Source organism: Pan paniscus, chromosome 1 (genome assembly GCF_029289425.2).
Source record: "Pan paniscus chromosome 1, NHGRI_mPanPan1-v2.0_pri, whole genome shotgun sequence".
Classification (NCBI taxonomy): domain Eukaryota; kingdom Metazoa; phylum Chordata; class Mammalia; order Primates; family Hominidae; genus Pan; species Pan paniscus.
In genome coordinates this window covers 14,121,195-14,137,875 of record NC_073249.2, presented here as the reverse complement: position 1 = coordinate 14,137,875, position 16,681 = coordinate 14,121,195, and the positions used below count along the sequence as shown (strand labels likewise).

At 50.3% G+C, this 16,681-nt stretch overlaps 1 long non-coding RNA gene across 1 annotated transcript; it reads right to left on the bottom strand.

The window, feature by feature from the left end:
• Positions 1 to 1,161: 1,161 nt before the first annotated feature.
• On the bottom strand, positions 1,162 to 7,805 carry LOC130540873 (uncharacterized). Its single transcript, XR_008954890.2, has 4 exons — positions 7,391 to 7,805; positions 6,284 to 6,490; positions 5,692 to 5,929; positions 1,162 to 3,586 (listed from the first exon to the last, which is right to left on the bottom strand). It is a non-coding gene; the product is annotated as an uncharacterized LOC130540873 (long non-coding RNA).
• Positions 7,806 to 16,681: the final 8,876 nt, after the last annotated feature.

The following is a 16,681-nucleotide window of genomic DNA, read 5'->3' as shown; positions in this document are numbered from 1 at the left end:
GGCACGGTCGCTCACGCCTATAATCCCAGCACTTTGGGAGGCCGAGGTGGGCAGATCACAAGGTCAGAAGTTCAAGACCAGCCTGGCCAATAAGGTGAAACCCCATCTCTACTAAAAATACAAAAATTAGCCGGGCATGGTGGCGGGCGCCTGTAGTCCCAGCTACTCAGGAGGCTGAGGCAGGAGAATCACTTGAACCCGGGAGGCAGAGGTTGCAGTGATCTGAGATCATGCCCCTGCACTCCAGCTTGGGTGACAGAGCGAAACTCTGTCTCAAAAAATAAAAAATAACACAGTCTATCCCTTAAGTAAAACCAGGTTGGGCGGGAAAGGCTGCAGCCACCGGTGAAATCACCCCTAGGTCAGGACACTCAGCAAGAGAAGGTGGCCTGCCTTGGAGCCACCTGAATACGCAAAACGGAGTCAAGTATCTGCAGAGGAATTTGGCAGAAAACGTGTGGCATATTGTATGACCTGTTTATAGAGATCGTCCTGAAAAAATAAAAAAAGGTTGAGGACTCAGGAGGGCGTAAGCAATGACTAACCTAGTTAGCTAATGACGGGAGTTACACAAACCGGCTTCAGGGTAAAGTCCATTCAGGGGTTACTCAAGACCAGCCCCACCCCCAACAGGTACTGTGGAGGCCCGCAGCCGAGCTGGGCCCGAGTCCCTTCCTCCACATGCACACCCCTTCCTGGCTGCACACCCAGGTGCCATGCCATCTCAGGTTGCTGATACATCTGTCGGCTTGTGCCCCGGCTAACAGCCATGACTGAACCTCCCAGTGTGTGATGATGGCAGTTCTCACCTGGAACAGCACAGAAGGGCAGCCTGCTGGCTCTACAGCTCTCTTGGACCCCGATCCTCCTACAGACCCTCCCCCAGTAACCCGGACTCCTACCCAGGAGTTGCCAACCAATGCACTGGCTGAAAGTGGAGGCCACTTGGAAGGCTAAACTTTGTGGATGTATCAAATGTCCTTCCTGAGACAGCCCCAAAACAATGCAATTTCCTTTCTCAGCCATCGCCCCAGTAAAGAAACACCGCTGTGGATGCATCTAGCCATGGCCAACTGAAACGGCATTCTAGACACCTTGGTCTGCCTTTGCAAACAGCATGTGCACACCCAGGGCACACTGCACACACTTGCACATGCCACACTCACGCACGCCGCTGAGAGAGGGTGGGTATGAGGAGGGCCCTGGAGTCTGAGGGTCACAGAATGCTCGAGACTGCATTATCCTCTAGGATCTTGTCCTTTGGCAAAATGAAACTCAGAGGGTCAGAGTTTCAGAGCGTCAGGAACTGACAAAGCTGAACCTCAAGCTCTGATGTTTTGGCCACAAAAGGAAATGCAGGCACAGCCAGATGCCTAGAAAAGGGGAAAAGAGGGCTACCGTGCTTCTTGGATTCCTGCCCGATTTTTCTCTTTGACCATCACTAGCCATGGAGAGGCCCTAATAACCAGGCCCCTTTGTACTTACCTGGAATATTGGAGGGCTCACTTCCACACATGTATTGAGGGTCTACTATGTGCTATGCACTGTGCTAGAATCTGAATTGTGCCAAAGCAGTTCTTGCTCTCAGGATGTTTATATCCAGCAAGTGAGAGCAGCAGAAAAACAAAGAATGGCAATAGAGTAATGGGGAAAATAAGAGAAGACATACATATGTCAAAAAAGTACAACTGGGCCGGGCGCAGCGGCTCATGCCTATAATCCCAGCACTTTGGGAGGTCGAGGCGGGCGGATCGGGCCCGCCTCCTAGAGGTCAGGAGATGGAGACCATTTTGGTCAACATAGTGAAACCCCGTCTCTACTAAAAATACAAAAATTAGCCGGGCGTGGTGCCGTGCACCTGTAGTCCCAGCTACTCGGGAGGCTGAGGCAGGAGAATCACTTGAACCCAGGAGGCGGAGGTTGCAGTGAGCCAAGATCACACCACTGCACTCCAGCCTGGGTGACAGAGCGAGACTCTGTCTCAAAAAAAAAAAAAAAAGTGCCACGGTGTCTCTCTTAGGGAGGAAGTTGGGGAAGCTTTGCAGCCATAGTGACATCAGGTGAGGATTTTCAGGAAGAATGGGAGCTGTCAGGAGGGTGAAAAACGGCGTTATCCCTGGCCAAGGGAACCGTGCAGGTGGAACTCAGTGATAGAATAAGGCAGCAAAGTGGAGTCAAGAACGACATCCAGGCCAGGTGCGGTGGCTCACACCTGCAGTCCCAGCATTTTGGGAGGCCGAGGACGGTGGATCACCTGAGGTCAGGAGTTTGAGACCAGCCTGGCCAACGTGGTGAAACCCCCTCTCTATTAAAAACACAAAAAATTGGCTGGGCACGGTGGCTCACGCCTGTAATCCCAGCACTTTCAGAGGCCAAGGCGGGTGGATCACCTGAGATTGGGAGTTCGAGACCAGCCTGATCAACATGGAGAAATCCCATCTCTACTAAAAATACAAAATTAGCCAGGCATGGTGGCACATGCCTGTAATCCCAGCTACTCAGGAGGTTGAGGCAGGAGAATCGCTTGAGCCCGGGAGGCAGAGGTTGCGGTGAGCCGAGATCATGCCATTGCACTCCAGCCTGGGCAACAAAAGCAAAACTCTGTCTCGAAAACAAAAACAAACAAACAAACAAACAAAAATTAGCCAGGCATTGTGGTGGGTGCCTGTAATCCCAGCTACTCAGGAGGCTGAGGCAGGAGAATCGCTTGAAAAGGGGAGGCAGAGGTTGCAGTGAGCTGAGATCGCGCCATTGCACTCCAGCCTGGGTGATAACAGCGAAACTCTCTCTCAAAAAAAAATTAAAAATTTAAAAAAAGAATGACATCGAGGTGTTCTGTCTTGGACAAGTGGGTGAATCATAGCACCCTTATCCCACATGAGAAATACTGAAGGACAGGCAGACATATAGAGTAAGATGGTGAGTTTATTCCCCACCATCTTGAATTCGAGTTATCTGTAGGATAGTCAGGTGTAGGTATTAATGTGCACCTGGACAAGTGAGTGTGGAAAAGAGTGTAGAGGAAAGAGGCCAGGTAAGTAACCTCAGCAAGAGAATGGTAGACTGTGGAGTAGATGGGGTAAGGAAATGAAGATGGAGCATGTAGGCTACTCCTAAGCTGGTGTAGTTAAATAAGGAGAAGAGCAAGAGTCCTGCAGGCTTATGGAATACAGCCACTGGGTTTCCAGCACGAGGAAGGGATGGGTGATCCTCCACTGATGTGAGGCCAAGGGTGCGCATGGACAGGCCAGCCTCAAATAGGAAGGGGGCTGTTCTCAGCTCCTGGAGAGAAGAAGAGAAAGACAAGTAGGAGAGGAGGTAATCAGGGAAGTAGGGACAAAGGGGGACAAGAAGTTGAGAACTGTGTTTTGTTCTCCCTATGAAAATAAGCTTAATGAAAATTGCCTAGCTCATTAGGTTGTTTTTTAAATGACCAGGTAAATTCGTCTTTATTTTATTTTATTTTTTCTGGCCTGGCACAGTAGCTCACACCTGTAATCCAAGCACTTTGTGAGGTCGATGCGGGTGGATCACTTGAGGTCAGGAGTTTGAGGCCAGCCTGGCTAACATGGTGAAACCCAGTTATCTACTAAAAATACAAAAAACTTAGCAGGGGGTGGTAGTGCATGCCTATAATCCCAGCTACTCAGGAGGCTGAGGCAGAAGAATCGCTTGAACTTGGGAGGCAGAAGTTGCAGTGAGCCCATATCACACCACGGCACTCCAGCCTGGGTGACAGAGCTAGACTCCATCTCAAAAGAAAAAAAATAAAAAAATAAAAATCTCTTTTTTTTTTTTCTTTGAGACAGGGTCTGTGGCCCAGGCTGGAATGCAATGGTGTGATCATAGCTCACTGCAGCCTCAAATTCCCAGGCTCAAGTAATCCTCCCACCTCAGCTTCCCAAGTAGCTGGGACTACAGGTGCGTACCACCACGCCCAGCTAAGGTAAAAGCATCTTTAGAGAAATAAACTAATTCTAAGTGTACTCTAATCATACCTTTCCATATGATACATACATTTATTGATTATACAGCAAATGCCTTGGGGAGAAAAGATTCCCTGGATCTGGCAACACTGAATTATTTCACTGAGATTCCTCAAAACCATGAAAACAATCAGTTTCAGCTGATAAATACATGAAATGTCAAACACTATGAAGACTTCGACTATCCCTACTTAGAATAATCAAAATCAACCAGGTGCGGTGGCTCACGCCTATAATCCCAGCACTTTAGGAGGCTGAGACGGGTGGATCATGAGGTCACGAGATCGAGAATATCCTGGCCAACATAGTGAAACCCTGAAACCCTGTTTTCTTTTCTTTTTTATTTTTTTTAGATGGAGTCTCTCTCTGTTGCCAGGCTGGAGTGCAGTGATGCAATCCCGGCTCACTGCAACCTCTGACTCCCCGGTTCAAGTGATTCTCCTGCCTCAGCCTCCTGAGTAGCTAGGATTATAGGCATATGCCACCACGTCCAGCTAATTTTTGTATTTTTAGTAGAGCCGGGGTTTCACCATGTTGGCCAGGATGGTCTCGATCTCCTGACCTTGTGATCCACCCACCTCGGCCTCCCAAAGTGCTGGGATCACAGGCTTGAGCCACAGTGCCCAGCCTACCCTGTTTCTACTACTAATATATACAAAAATACAAAAATTAGCCAGGTGTGGTGGCACGCGCATGTAGTCCCAGCTAGCTACTTGGGAGACTGAGGCAGGAGAATCACTTGAACTTGGGGGGCGGAGGTTGCAGTGAGCCAAGATCGCGCCACTGCACTCCAACCTGGGCGGATGAGCAAGACTCCATCTCAAAAAAAAAAAAAGAAAAGAAGAATCAAAATCTGTGAAAACATAACATAGATAGCTGCTCATCTGATTAAAAGGCTCTCTGCTTTCATGTCCTATTCTTACAAACTCAAGAACTTGACACAAACTTCAACCTCCAAATAGAGAAGCAGCTCCACTGTACAGAGTCAAGTAAAAATCCCTTTGGTGGCTGGGCACAGAGGCTCACACCTGTAATCCCAGCACTTTGGGAAGCCAAGGGAGAAGGACCACTTGAGGCCAGGAGTTCAAGACCAGCCTGGGCAACATAGTGAGACTATCTCTACAAAAAAATGAAAAAGTGAAAAAAAATTGCCTTTGGAGACAGAAGTTTGAGGGCATTTTGAAGACTTTTATGTGCCGAGAAATTTCAAGCTTGAAAGATCAAAAGGCAAGAAAAAATAAATATATCCAGTATTTTGAAGGATCAAGGGATCAAACTGCTCATTTGACCAACTGGAGACTTACAAGAGCATTGGAATGTGGGTCGGATCCAATGTGGATAAACTCAGCTATGGGCTTTTAAACCCATTACCCACTGGGAACAGGATTCTGAAGGCAAATGGCAGGTGTGTGAATAGGTGTAGGGCCCACATGATAGGCCCTGTCTGGCAAACGCCCAATGGCATGCTACACCAAATGAAGAAAACAGACGTGAGTTCCCTGTCTCATGGATCCCCTGGGTTCACACTGCAGGGCACATTGCAAAGGAATGAGAGCACCCACCACCGCAAAGGGAATACCAGAGCTTGGGCCAGAGGGCAGCACAGTAGCCCTCCCACTGCTTATGAAGAGGAGGTTAAACTTCCCCACCAGAAGCCCTGGGGCAAGAGAGAGGACTAGACGGGAGGAGGGGAAAAGCGTGTCACCTGGCACCGATGACAGACTCGTCAGCGAGAGCCAAACCAAGCCCTTCAGTGAGTCACACAAACTGTGGAGTTTGAACTGAACATCTACAAGGAGCGTGGAGGCTGAGCTTCTCAAGAGTCCTGCTTGCTGTGCCGGGAGCATTCCTGTGGTCCTGTCAAGGTGCCTGGGTGGGGCTTCACTCTGGGCTCCAGAAGCTACTGCTCAAATGCCGCATCCTCTCAGCAGGACAACCAAAAGCTGGGGAGAGGAAAGGGAGAAGACTCAAGGGAACATGACCCCGACTTCCCAGAAGGATGAAGCCACAGATGCCACCGCACCTGGCTGGGAGCCAAAAGTCATGACGTGATGTGGGAGCAAATTACAGAAACTCTTGGGCAGGAGCTGAGGGCTTGAGTGTCCAAATGAGACACAGCCTCCTCTTCCTGATCCCATTCTTTTCCTCTTCGAAAGGTTCTTTGTGTGCATTTTAAATTCAAAGGAAGGGTTTGGACAAAAGGGAGGCTGTTCCATCCAGAAAGCGCATACTTGTCAGAACAAGCCGTCTGCCAGGGCGTCTGGCGGGGAAGGGCTGGGGGCCACGGGCTGACTTACCTGAAGTCCTTGGGCAGTGGCAGGGGCCCAGAGCACCTCCCCACTGTGAATCAGAAGGAGGGCATTCCTCCACTGTTACCAGCATCTCCATCTCCACCAAAACAAGCCATGCCTTTCCCTTTCCCACGTTCCTGGGTCGAGAAGCAGGTGTGGTCCTTTGCAGCAAGTTGACATCAACGAAAAACACATTCCTCGGCCCTTCGATTCCTATTGACACATGCAGTTTCTGAGGCTGAGTTACACCTGACCTCTGGGTCAGTCCCTGTTTACTCATCCGCACAACCCACTCATTCATCAGATAATGACCCAGCCCTTGGATGTGACTCCTGCTCGGTCCCAGGAGGAGTGGGCAGTGTGTCAGGGAGACCTCCCTCAAGGGGCTCGCAGGCTGCCCCGCACTGGTGATGGCACCCAGGAGGACCTTTGCATGGTATCTACTCATATAAAACATGCCCCTTCTGACCCCCACCTCCTCTTCATTTATTTCCTTACATTTATTCATTCATTCAAAGGATAGATATTGGGTTCCCCTGGTGCCAGGCTCCACAAAAACTTTTCAGGGGAGCGAGGTCCAGTGGCTCACACCTGTAATCCCAGTGACACTAGAGGCTGAGGCAGAGGAATCCCTTGAGTCCAGGAGTTCAAGACCAACCTGGGCAATATAGTGAGACCCCACGTCTACAAAAAAAAAATTGAGACAGGGTCTTACTCTGTTGCCAGGCTGGAATGCAGTGGTATGATCTCAGCTCATTGCAGACTAAATCTCCTGGGCTCAAGTGATCCTCCCACCTCAGCCTCCACAGTGGCTGGCACTGCAGGTTCACACTACCACGCCCAGCTAACTGTTGTATTAAAACAATTTTTTTAAATTAGCCAAGCATGGTGATGCACACCTGTAGTCTTAGTTACTCAGGAGGCTGAAGCAGGAGGATCACTTAAGTCCAGAAGTTTGAGGCTGCAGTGAGCTATGATTGTGCCACTGCACTCCAGCCTGAGCGACAGAGCAAGACTCTGACTCTAAAATAAATAAATAAATCAGAATAGAAAAGTGTGGAGGATGTAATGGTGAACCAAAGCTGGCATGATTCCATCTCCCACATAACTTACCTTTCAGTAAGAGAAGACATCAGAAGCAAGCAAGCAAATAAATAAGCCAGAGAGGTTCTGTGAATAAGAAGGGCCTCGGAGAACATCAAGACTGGGAGAGGGGCTTAGTCCTCTCTGAGGAAGGGACACAGGCCTTAGGGATGAAGGGCAAGCACATTTCAGGCTCGGTCCCCTGAGGAGGGGAGCCCAAAAGGAAGCCGTGATGGGGGGTTCGAGCTGGTGGTGTGAAATGGAAGGCTCAGCCAGACGAGGCATGTCCTCGCTCATCAGACACAGGCACGCTCTGGCCCAGAGCAGGATGGCCTCAGGCCTGGCCTCCACCCATGGGGCTTCCTCCTCTGAGGCAGAGAACTTTGAAAAGAAGTCACCCACGTGACTTGCTTCTAACTCTCCCAGAAAGGCAGCAAATGTGGCTTGTTATACTAGGGAGAGAGGCCGTCTCGGTGAGGACACTCTGGTGGCTCACGATTGGCCTGATTTCCTCAGATGACGCTAGACGGTCAGAGGCTGCTGAGCCTCCAGTCCCCGTCCCCTAGAGATCCCAGCCAGTGTCAGTGGCCAGTCAGCTCCTGCCAACGCCTCCTGGAAACTGCACCGTTGCCCCACTCATGGGTAAGACCCCATGTAGTACTTGAGCTCTTTTTCTCAGGAGGGGCTGATGCATGCACGGCCAGGGCCCTGGGCCTGGCTGCCCAGCTCATCCTTGCTTCCAGAAACTCCCCTTCTCCCTGCTGCATGGGACTGGTGCCGGGCCACATCGTGGTTTGGCTTGGGAGCAGCGTGCCTCCCTCCTGAACGTCGCAGCTCCGTGTGCTTCCCGAGGTGACGAATGACCTTGATTCACATTGGTGAAGTAATGGCTTTCCTCCTCAACATTCTCATCCATTAGTCACGTTGCAACACGGCCCTGCACGGCACAGAATGCATTCCCAGGAGCCAGCTCAGGGAATTGCAAACACCTGCCAGGCTCGGCTTACCAAACTCACAGTCACACAATCAGCCCAGGTGCCCGGAACTGCCTTGGCCCGCTGCCACCAAAGGCCCCACAGCAGGGACTTGGGAAAGTCTGAGAGCAAAGGCCAAGGACTGGAGCTTAGGTCCAGGTCTCCCCTTGCTCCGTAACTTTGGGCAAATGACTTAACCTCTCTTAGCTTCTGCATCTATACATCGCCAATAATGCTACAAGCACTGGGGAAAAGCAAATGAGAAAGTGGCTGCAGAAGTATTTTGTAAGCTGTTATAAAGCACCAGACAAATGACAGTGGTTCAGTCCCAAGGAAAAACTGGTCACCATGGGTGACCGCTGGGTCATTACCCAAGGAGTTTTTTGTTTGTTTGTTTGTTTCTTGAGACAGGGTCTTGCTCTGTCACCCAGGCTGGAGTGCAGTGGCACAATCACGGTTCACTGAAGCCTCAATCTCCTGGGCTCAGGTAATCCTCCCACCTCAGCCTCCTGAGGAGCTGGGACTGCAGGTGCATACCACCACACCTGGCTAATAATTTTATTTTTTGTACTTGATCTTAGCTAAAAGGCTGAGAAGTGATATAATTTTATCTTTTGTAGAGATGGGGTCTTACTGTGCTGCCCAGGCTGGTCTCAAACTGCTGGGCTCAAGGGATCCTCCTGCCTCAACCTTCCAAAGTGCTGGGATCACAGGCATGAGTCACCAAGCCCAGACACCTAAAGATGGCTCATTTCTATGAGGAATAGAAATGATGTCCCTGAATCCATTTCTGGGACATGGAAAGACATAACACAATGTTTTTAGTACAGGTTGAATATGCTTCTCATTTAAATACCTAGGGGGCTAGGCACAGTGGCTCATGCCTGTAATCCCAGCAATTTGGGAGGCCCAGGCAGGAGGATCACTTGAGGCCAGGAGTTCAAGACCAGCCTGGGCAACAGGGCAAAACCCTGTCTCTACTAAAAATACAAAAATTAGCCGGGCGTAGTGGCGCATATCTGTAATCCCAGCTACTCAGGTGGTTGAGGCACAAGAATCACTTGAACCCAGGAGATGGCGGTTGCAGTGAGCCGAGATCACACCACTGCACTCCAGCCTGGGTAACGGTGCAAGGCTCCATCTCAAAAAATAATAAACAGCTTGGGAATCACAGTGTTTTGGAGTTTGCATTTTTTTGGATTTTGGAATATTTGCATAATATGCTTATCAGTTGAGCATCCCAAATCCCAAAATCCAAAATCCGTAATGCTCCAATGAACATTTCCTCTGAGCATCAGGCTGATGCTCAAAAAGTTTCAATTTCTGGAGGATTTCGGGTTTTTGGTTTGGAATGCTCAACCTATATATCAGTAACTAAACTTCCTGTGTAAAATCTGAGAAACAAACCCCATGCCACATTGCAAAGCATTGTAATAAGATGCCAAGAAATATCCATAGGTGTATGTATAGTACAACCTCTGCCCCAAAATCATTGCTTGGAGACTTGGGATTGGAACCTACATTGCATTAATGGCTATTATTTGAGCCTGCAATGAGATATAGTAGGTGGGTTCAACAGTGGACTCAGATGCCTGTAATCCCAGCTACTCGGGAGGCTGAGGCAGGAGAATCGCTTGAACCCAAGAGGCGGAGGTTGCCGTGAGCTGAGATCGTGCTACTGCACTCCAGCCTGGGTGACAGAGTGAGACTCTGTCTTAAAAAAACAAAAACAAAAACAGTGGGCTCAGGCCACTGTCACTGATGTAAGTCATCTTATAGCTTCCAATGTATATACTAAAGGAAGAATTAGCAAGTTTTTCAAAGCTGCATGCCAAGTTAGTGGCCAAAAAGAATCCCTGCCCTCCTGCCTAGTGGAACTCCCTTTGATGGACAGCTCTTGCTGCTCACATGGGCCCATCTTTTTTTTTTTTTTTTGAGACAGAGTCTCACTCTGTCGCCCAGGCTAGAATGCAATAGTGCAATCATGGCTCCCTGCAACCTCCATCTCCTGGGTTCAAGTGATTCTCCTACCTCAGCCTCCTGAGTAGCTGGGATTACAGGCGCGTGCCACCACGCCTGGCTAATTTTTGTATTTTTTTAGTAGAGATGGGCTTTCACCATGTTGGTCAGGCTGGTCTCAAACTCCTGACCTCATGATCCACCTGCCTCGGCCTCCCAAAGTGCTGGGATTACAGGCGTGAGCCACCGTGCCCAACTGGGCCCATCCTTTTCAAAATGCCTCTTTTTAGAATTAATTGCTAAACTTTTTTTTTTTTTTTTTTTTTGAGACCAAGTTTTGCTCTGTTGCCCAGGCTGGAGTGCAGTGGCACTATCTTGGCTCACTGCAACCTCCACCTCCCGGGTTCAAGTGATTCTCCTGCCTCAGCCTCCCGAACAGCTGAGATTACAGGCACCTGCCACCATGCCTGGCTAATTTTTGTATTTTTCATGGAGATGGGGTTTCACCGTGTTGGTCAGGCTGGTCTCGAACTCCTGACCTCATGATCTGCCCACTTTGGCCTCCCAAAGTGTTGGGACTACAGGCGTGAGCCATTGCGCCTGGCCAATTGCTAAACTTTTACCATTCCATTTTATCAAACCAAAGAGAGGCAGGACTTCGGTCCTTCTTCATTCACAGGTAATAGGATCAGGCTAATAATGGCCAGGTGCGGTGGCTCACGCCTGGGCGACAAGAGTGAGACTCTGTTTCAAAAAAAAAAAAAAAGATCAGGCTAATAATGATGCTCAAGGGCAAATCACCAAGGATCTGGATGTGAATGGCAGGCGGCTGGATAGGAAGGGACAGCAGGCCAGTTGGCAGGAGGGTGTTCACCGCACTCCATGCACCCACCCCGGCTGGTCTCCTTTCCTCGATGGCAAAGCACCATTAGCAGACCTCCTCCAGCTCTGGAAGCAGGAGTCTTGTCCTTGAAAATCATGGAGTTTAGGCTGGGCACGGTGGCTCACGCCTGTAATCCTAGCACTTTGGGAGGCCGAGGTGGGTGGATTACCTGAGGTCAGGAGTTCGAGACAGCCTGGCCAACACGGTGAAACCCAGTCTCTACTAGAAATACAAAAATTAGCTGGGCGTAGTGGCTCGTGCCTGTAGTCCCAACTACTTGGGAGGCTGAGACACAAGAATCCCTGGAACCCAGGAGGCGGAGGCTGCAGTGAGCAGAGATCGTGCCACTGCACTCCAGCCTGGGTAACAGAGCGAGACTCCGTCACAAAAAAAAACAAAAAAAGAAAATCATGGAGTTTGAGCCCAGGGAAGCTTGGGCGAATTCAAAACCAAATGCAGGCCTGACGTGGTGGCTCACGCCTGTAACCCCAGCACTTTGGGAGGCTGAGGTGGGTGGATCACTTGAGGTCAGGAGTTCAAGACCAGCCTGGCCAACATGGTGAAACCCCGTCTCTACTAAAAATACAAAAAACTAGCCAGGCATCGTGATGCATGCCTGTAATACCAGCTACTCAGGAGGCTGAGGCAGGAGAATTGCTTGAACCCGGAAGGTGGAGATTGCAGTGAGTCAAGATCCCGCCACTACATTACAGCCTGGGTGACAGACAGAGACTCTGTCTAAAACAAAACAAAAAGTGCAGTTCATTCTTCTCCCTTTCTTCTCCATGATCTGAGAGGGAGAGTTTATGAAATGCAGATGCCCAGGCTGCACGCACAGCCATTTAGAAGCAGGGTTTTCAAACTGGCCATCCCTAAGACCACCCTCTTCACTCCCTTCTACATGTGGTCTTCCCCAGCCTTCCCCATCGCAATCAAGAGCTCCATCTTCCACCTCCAGCAAACACCTAGAGACTGTCCTTAACTCATCCCTCTGTCATGCTCCACATCCAATCCATAAGAAAAGAATGTCAGCACCATCTTCCCAAGAAATCCTGAATTATGTATCACCTCCCCTAGCATCCAGAATCACACACGGCCCCACAACCCACAAGGTCCTCCCTACAGGACCACACCCCTGCTCACCACCCTCACATCCTCTCTTGCTACCATCCAAGAGCAGCGTCCTCCCCCAAGCTTTGGACAGGCCACCCTCATTCCCCTCTCAGGGCTTTTCCGCAGTTGTTTCCTCCCGCTGGAATGCTGGTCCTCTGGTCTGGGTCCTTCTGCCCTTTGCGGAGCTGCTCGTGCAGACACCTTCTCTGATTCCCTATCTAAAATTTTTGCTCAGCCAGGCACAGTGGTTCATATCTGTAATCCCAGCACTTTGGGAGGCTCAGGTGGGAGGATCCTTTGAGCCCAGGAGTTCCCAGCTTGGGCAACACAGCAAAACCCCATCTCTACAAAAATATTTTTAAAAATTAGCCAGGCATGGTGGTGCACACCTGTAGTCCCAGCTATTCAGGAAGTTGAGCCAGGAGGATCACTTGAGCCCAGGAGTCTGAGGCTGCAGTGAGCTATGATCACACCACTGCACTCCAGCCTAGGAGACAGAGTGAGACCCTGTCTCAAAAAATAAAATAGCCAGGAGCAGTGGTTCACACCTGTAATCCTAACACTTTGGGAGACCAAGGGGGGTGGATCACCTGAGGTGAGGAGTCCAAGACCTGCCTGAGCAACATGGTGAAACCCCGTCTCTACTAAAAATACATTAGCCAGGCATGGTGGTGGGTGCCTATAATCCCAGCTACTCAAGAGGCTGAGGCAGGAGAATTGCTGAACCTGGGAGGTAGAGGTTGCAGTGAGCCGAAATCATGCCACTGCACTCCAGCCTGGGCAACAGAGTGAGACTCCATCTCAAAAATAAAATAAAATAAAATAAAATAAAATAAAATAAAATAAAATAAAAAAGTTGTTCCTCCTCTCCTACCCTCCCCTCTAGCCAATCTCTGTCCCATTATGCATTTTTAGTGTCCTTATAGCATGTCACTCTCTGAAATGATTTCTTCTTAATTTTATGTATTGACTGTCTCCTATGTCTCCTATGAACACCATAAAGGCGGGGCCACATCCCCCTCATTTACCACTGGAATGGAACAATTCCTGGGCCAGAACAGGGTGCTTAAAAAGCATCTGTTGACCCCCTCCAAGAGTCCAGTAACGTCAAGCAAGCTGAGCAGGAGAGCACCAACACCTCTCGAGTTGCCAATGGCCAGTTTCAACACCTCAGACAGTGGGGCCCACGGCCGAGCTCCTGCCATTGCATCTGAGGCCTCCAGTGCTAAGGGAGAAGCCCTGGGCCTCTTCCACTTTTGGCCTCCTTCTCTGCTGGAGCTGCACCAATTTCCACAGGAGTTGGTGACGGGGCACGAGTTGGCCCCGGTGCTCCACACCCAGAGCCCTGGGCAGGAGAGCACCTTCTCCCTTTCTTGGCCTCACCACCAGGACCGGCAAGCTTTTCAATTCCCCCATCTGCAAGACAGGGACAAAGAATGCTTTGTCACCCCACCTACTTCTCACGGGTGTTATGAAACAACTGTTTGCTCGGAAAACACTTTGAGCAACTTGGGGAAAGGTGCCCGGGGCTCAGATGACGCCTGTTGCATTTGATCCAGGCCAAGGAAGGACTGTGCCAACTAGTCATCCGGTCACCGCCGCACCCCCTGGAGGAGCAGGAGGCACAGCAGCTTCTCCTGTGTCTCCAAGCCTGTGTCACAAAGCCCGTCGGCCGTGCCGTGGTCCCAGAATCTACCCACAAGGTGTGTGTGTGTTCCTGGGGCTGCCTGAGCCACTGGTTTCAGCAGAATCTGAGCTCTCTATGGGCCTAGACAGTGGCCTCCAAACACCCAGCCTACCCTTAGCCAAGAAGAAGGGCCGAGTGTCACCTGGGGATAACATACCTGAGCTCCTGCCCTGCCGGGCGGGGCTGAGATTTTGCTGCCAGCATCCCAGGCAGGGAGCTGGGAACAAAGGCAAGTAGTCTTGGCTCCCCAGCCTGGGGAGGGCAGATCGTAACCTGCAAGCAGGCAGGTGCCTCCTGAGCCGACAGCAGTGGCAGCAGCCACCTCGTTACTATGACAACCATACTTGGCCACCATCACTCTGTCTCCAAGAGGGGCCGGCCCCAACCTTGACCACACAGGGTCACCCAGGGCTGCCCAAGGTGGAGAATGGAGAAGAACCCAGGCAAAGGCAGGCCAAGGGCCGATGGACACACCTCCCCTTTAGTCAACAGCTCAATCTAAGCTTCAGACTGGACATTCGACTCAAAGGTGGGACAGGCTTCTCTCTCTCTGCAGCATTCACCCCAGGCTGCTGCTTCAAGATAAACCCCTCTCCCTACAGGTGACTTCAGCAAGGCCTTTAGCAGACAGTGAACAGCAGACAGCATGCATGTTTAATTATAACTCTCTTGCATAGGCAGGGCTGGCTATATACAGTATGTCTGCCTGTTACTAATTATATTTACTTTCAAACGAAGTGGGGGAGATCTTCTGAAGATGAGTCAGAAAACAAAAAAGCCCTTCGTTGTTATGAAAGCAGGGGAACGTCTCCTGAGAGCGTCTGAGCAGCACTGTCACTGCCTGACAATGGAAAACCTGAGCGCCAAGGCAGCCAACCCAGTAAACACTGCACGCTGGCTTTCCTGGCCCAGCGTCCCTTCGAGCCAGTGCCTGAACTGCATACCAAACCACAATCAATAGGAAAGGCGTTCTCCCTCCCGGACAGAGTGGCATTTAGAGCCTGGCTGGCTCTTCCTGCAAAGACAGGGCGACTCGGCGATCTGCTGTCACCTTAATTGGGAGGCAGCGTTCCAGTTGAAACACAGCAAAGGTTTTTTCCCTCATCAAAGGAGAAGCATTCTGACCAGATGGCTGAATTGAAAAGGCTTCATCCTCAGCCTCCACACAGCCAACGGTGTTATTAATAACAACACTGCGAATGCCACAAATCACATGCGAACACCTAGAAACCCAAAATAGTCACCACATGCAGAGCAGTTGTCCGCGCCTTGGCGGCGATTAGGTCATTGTACTAATTTCAGCTGGACGCGGCCTCACACACATATGTGGACTCACATCCGTGTCTGTCTGTGTGTTTGAGGTCTGCAAGGGTGAGGTGCCCGCGGTTGTTTGAGGGGAACTGGTCCCCAGGCCCCACTCAGCCATCAGCTGCCTCTTCTGAGAAGACTGCGTGGGCAGCCCTGCCTCCTCTCCACACAGACGCCAGAGTAAGCCCAGCCGAGGGTGACACATCCGCCCAGGAGAGCCATGCAAACTCATACTGTTCAGAATGGGTTTTCCAATCGTTTTCTAAACAGTCACACTTGTTTTGTTCGCTTTCTTCCAGGACGACTGCACTGTTTTGGAAAAGTAGGGGGAGGACATTTTTTTAAATGAGTTCACTTCCTGAGTCTTTAAAATATTTCCCTGTAGACAGAGTATTGGGAAGCTGTGGCCAGAGGACAGAGCGGTCTCAGGTGGGCGGCACCCGGAGTATGAGGATCAGAGCGTGTCCCCCCACGCGCGCTCTTCACAAGCCGGGGAACTGGAGTTGGCAACGAGACAGCAACGAAGGAGCTGGGAGAGCATCCCTTCCCAAACCCCCACCCCACTTCCCACCACCCTCCAAGAAAATGTTTCTAAAGCCAGCTTGGAATTTGGAATGGGTTTTCCTGTTTGTCCAGGCAAGGTTGAATTGTGAAATCACATTATTCAAAAGAGAAGAGAAACAGTAGATATGAGAGACTAGTCACTGGAGATTTTATTAGGAAGGAATCATGAGGGTAGCCAGCACGAGTCAAAGTGCATTATTTTACCCGTTACTCGTGGTCGCCCTATGAAGCAAATGGTGGTGCACCTATTTCACAGGTAAGGCCCCGAGAGGTGAGGTGGCAATCCCAGGGGCCCTCTACCCACTCCCACAGACTAAGTCGGCTTCCCTGCTGGACACCTTAGCAATCTGCACCATTCCTTCATTGCTGGAGTCATCACTGGAAGTGAAAGTTATTTGCAGGGTGAGTTGGCCTATGTCTGTCACTCCCCACTAGAATGAAAACTCCATGAAGACGGGGCTTGTCTTGCTCACGAAAGTACGCAGACTGGGCACAGTGCCGTGAGCACAGTAGCTTTGAAATATGTATTTATTGAAGAGATTAAAAAAAAAAAAAAGCCAGGCATGGTGGCTCACACCTGTAATCCCAGCACTTTGGGAGGCCGAGGCAGGTGGATTACTTGAGATCAGGAGTTCGAGACCAGCCTGGCCAACATGGCAAAACTCCATCTCTACTAAAAATATATACATATATATATATATATATGCGCAGTGGAGAGCACCTGTAATCCCAGCTACTTGGGAGGCTGAGGCAGAAGAATCACTTGAACCCGAGAGGCGGAGTTTGCAGTGAGCCGAGACCACGCAACCACACTCCAGCCTGGGCAACAGATC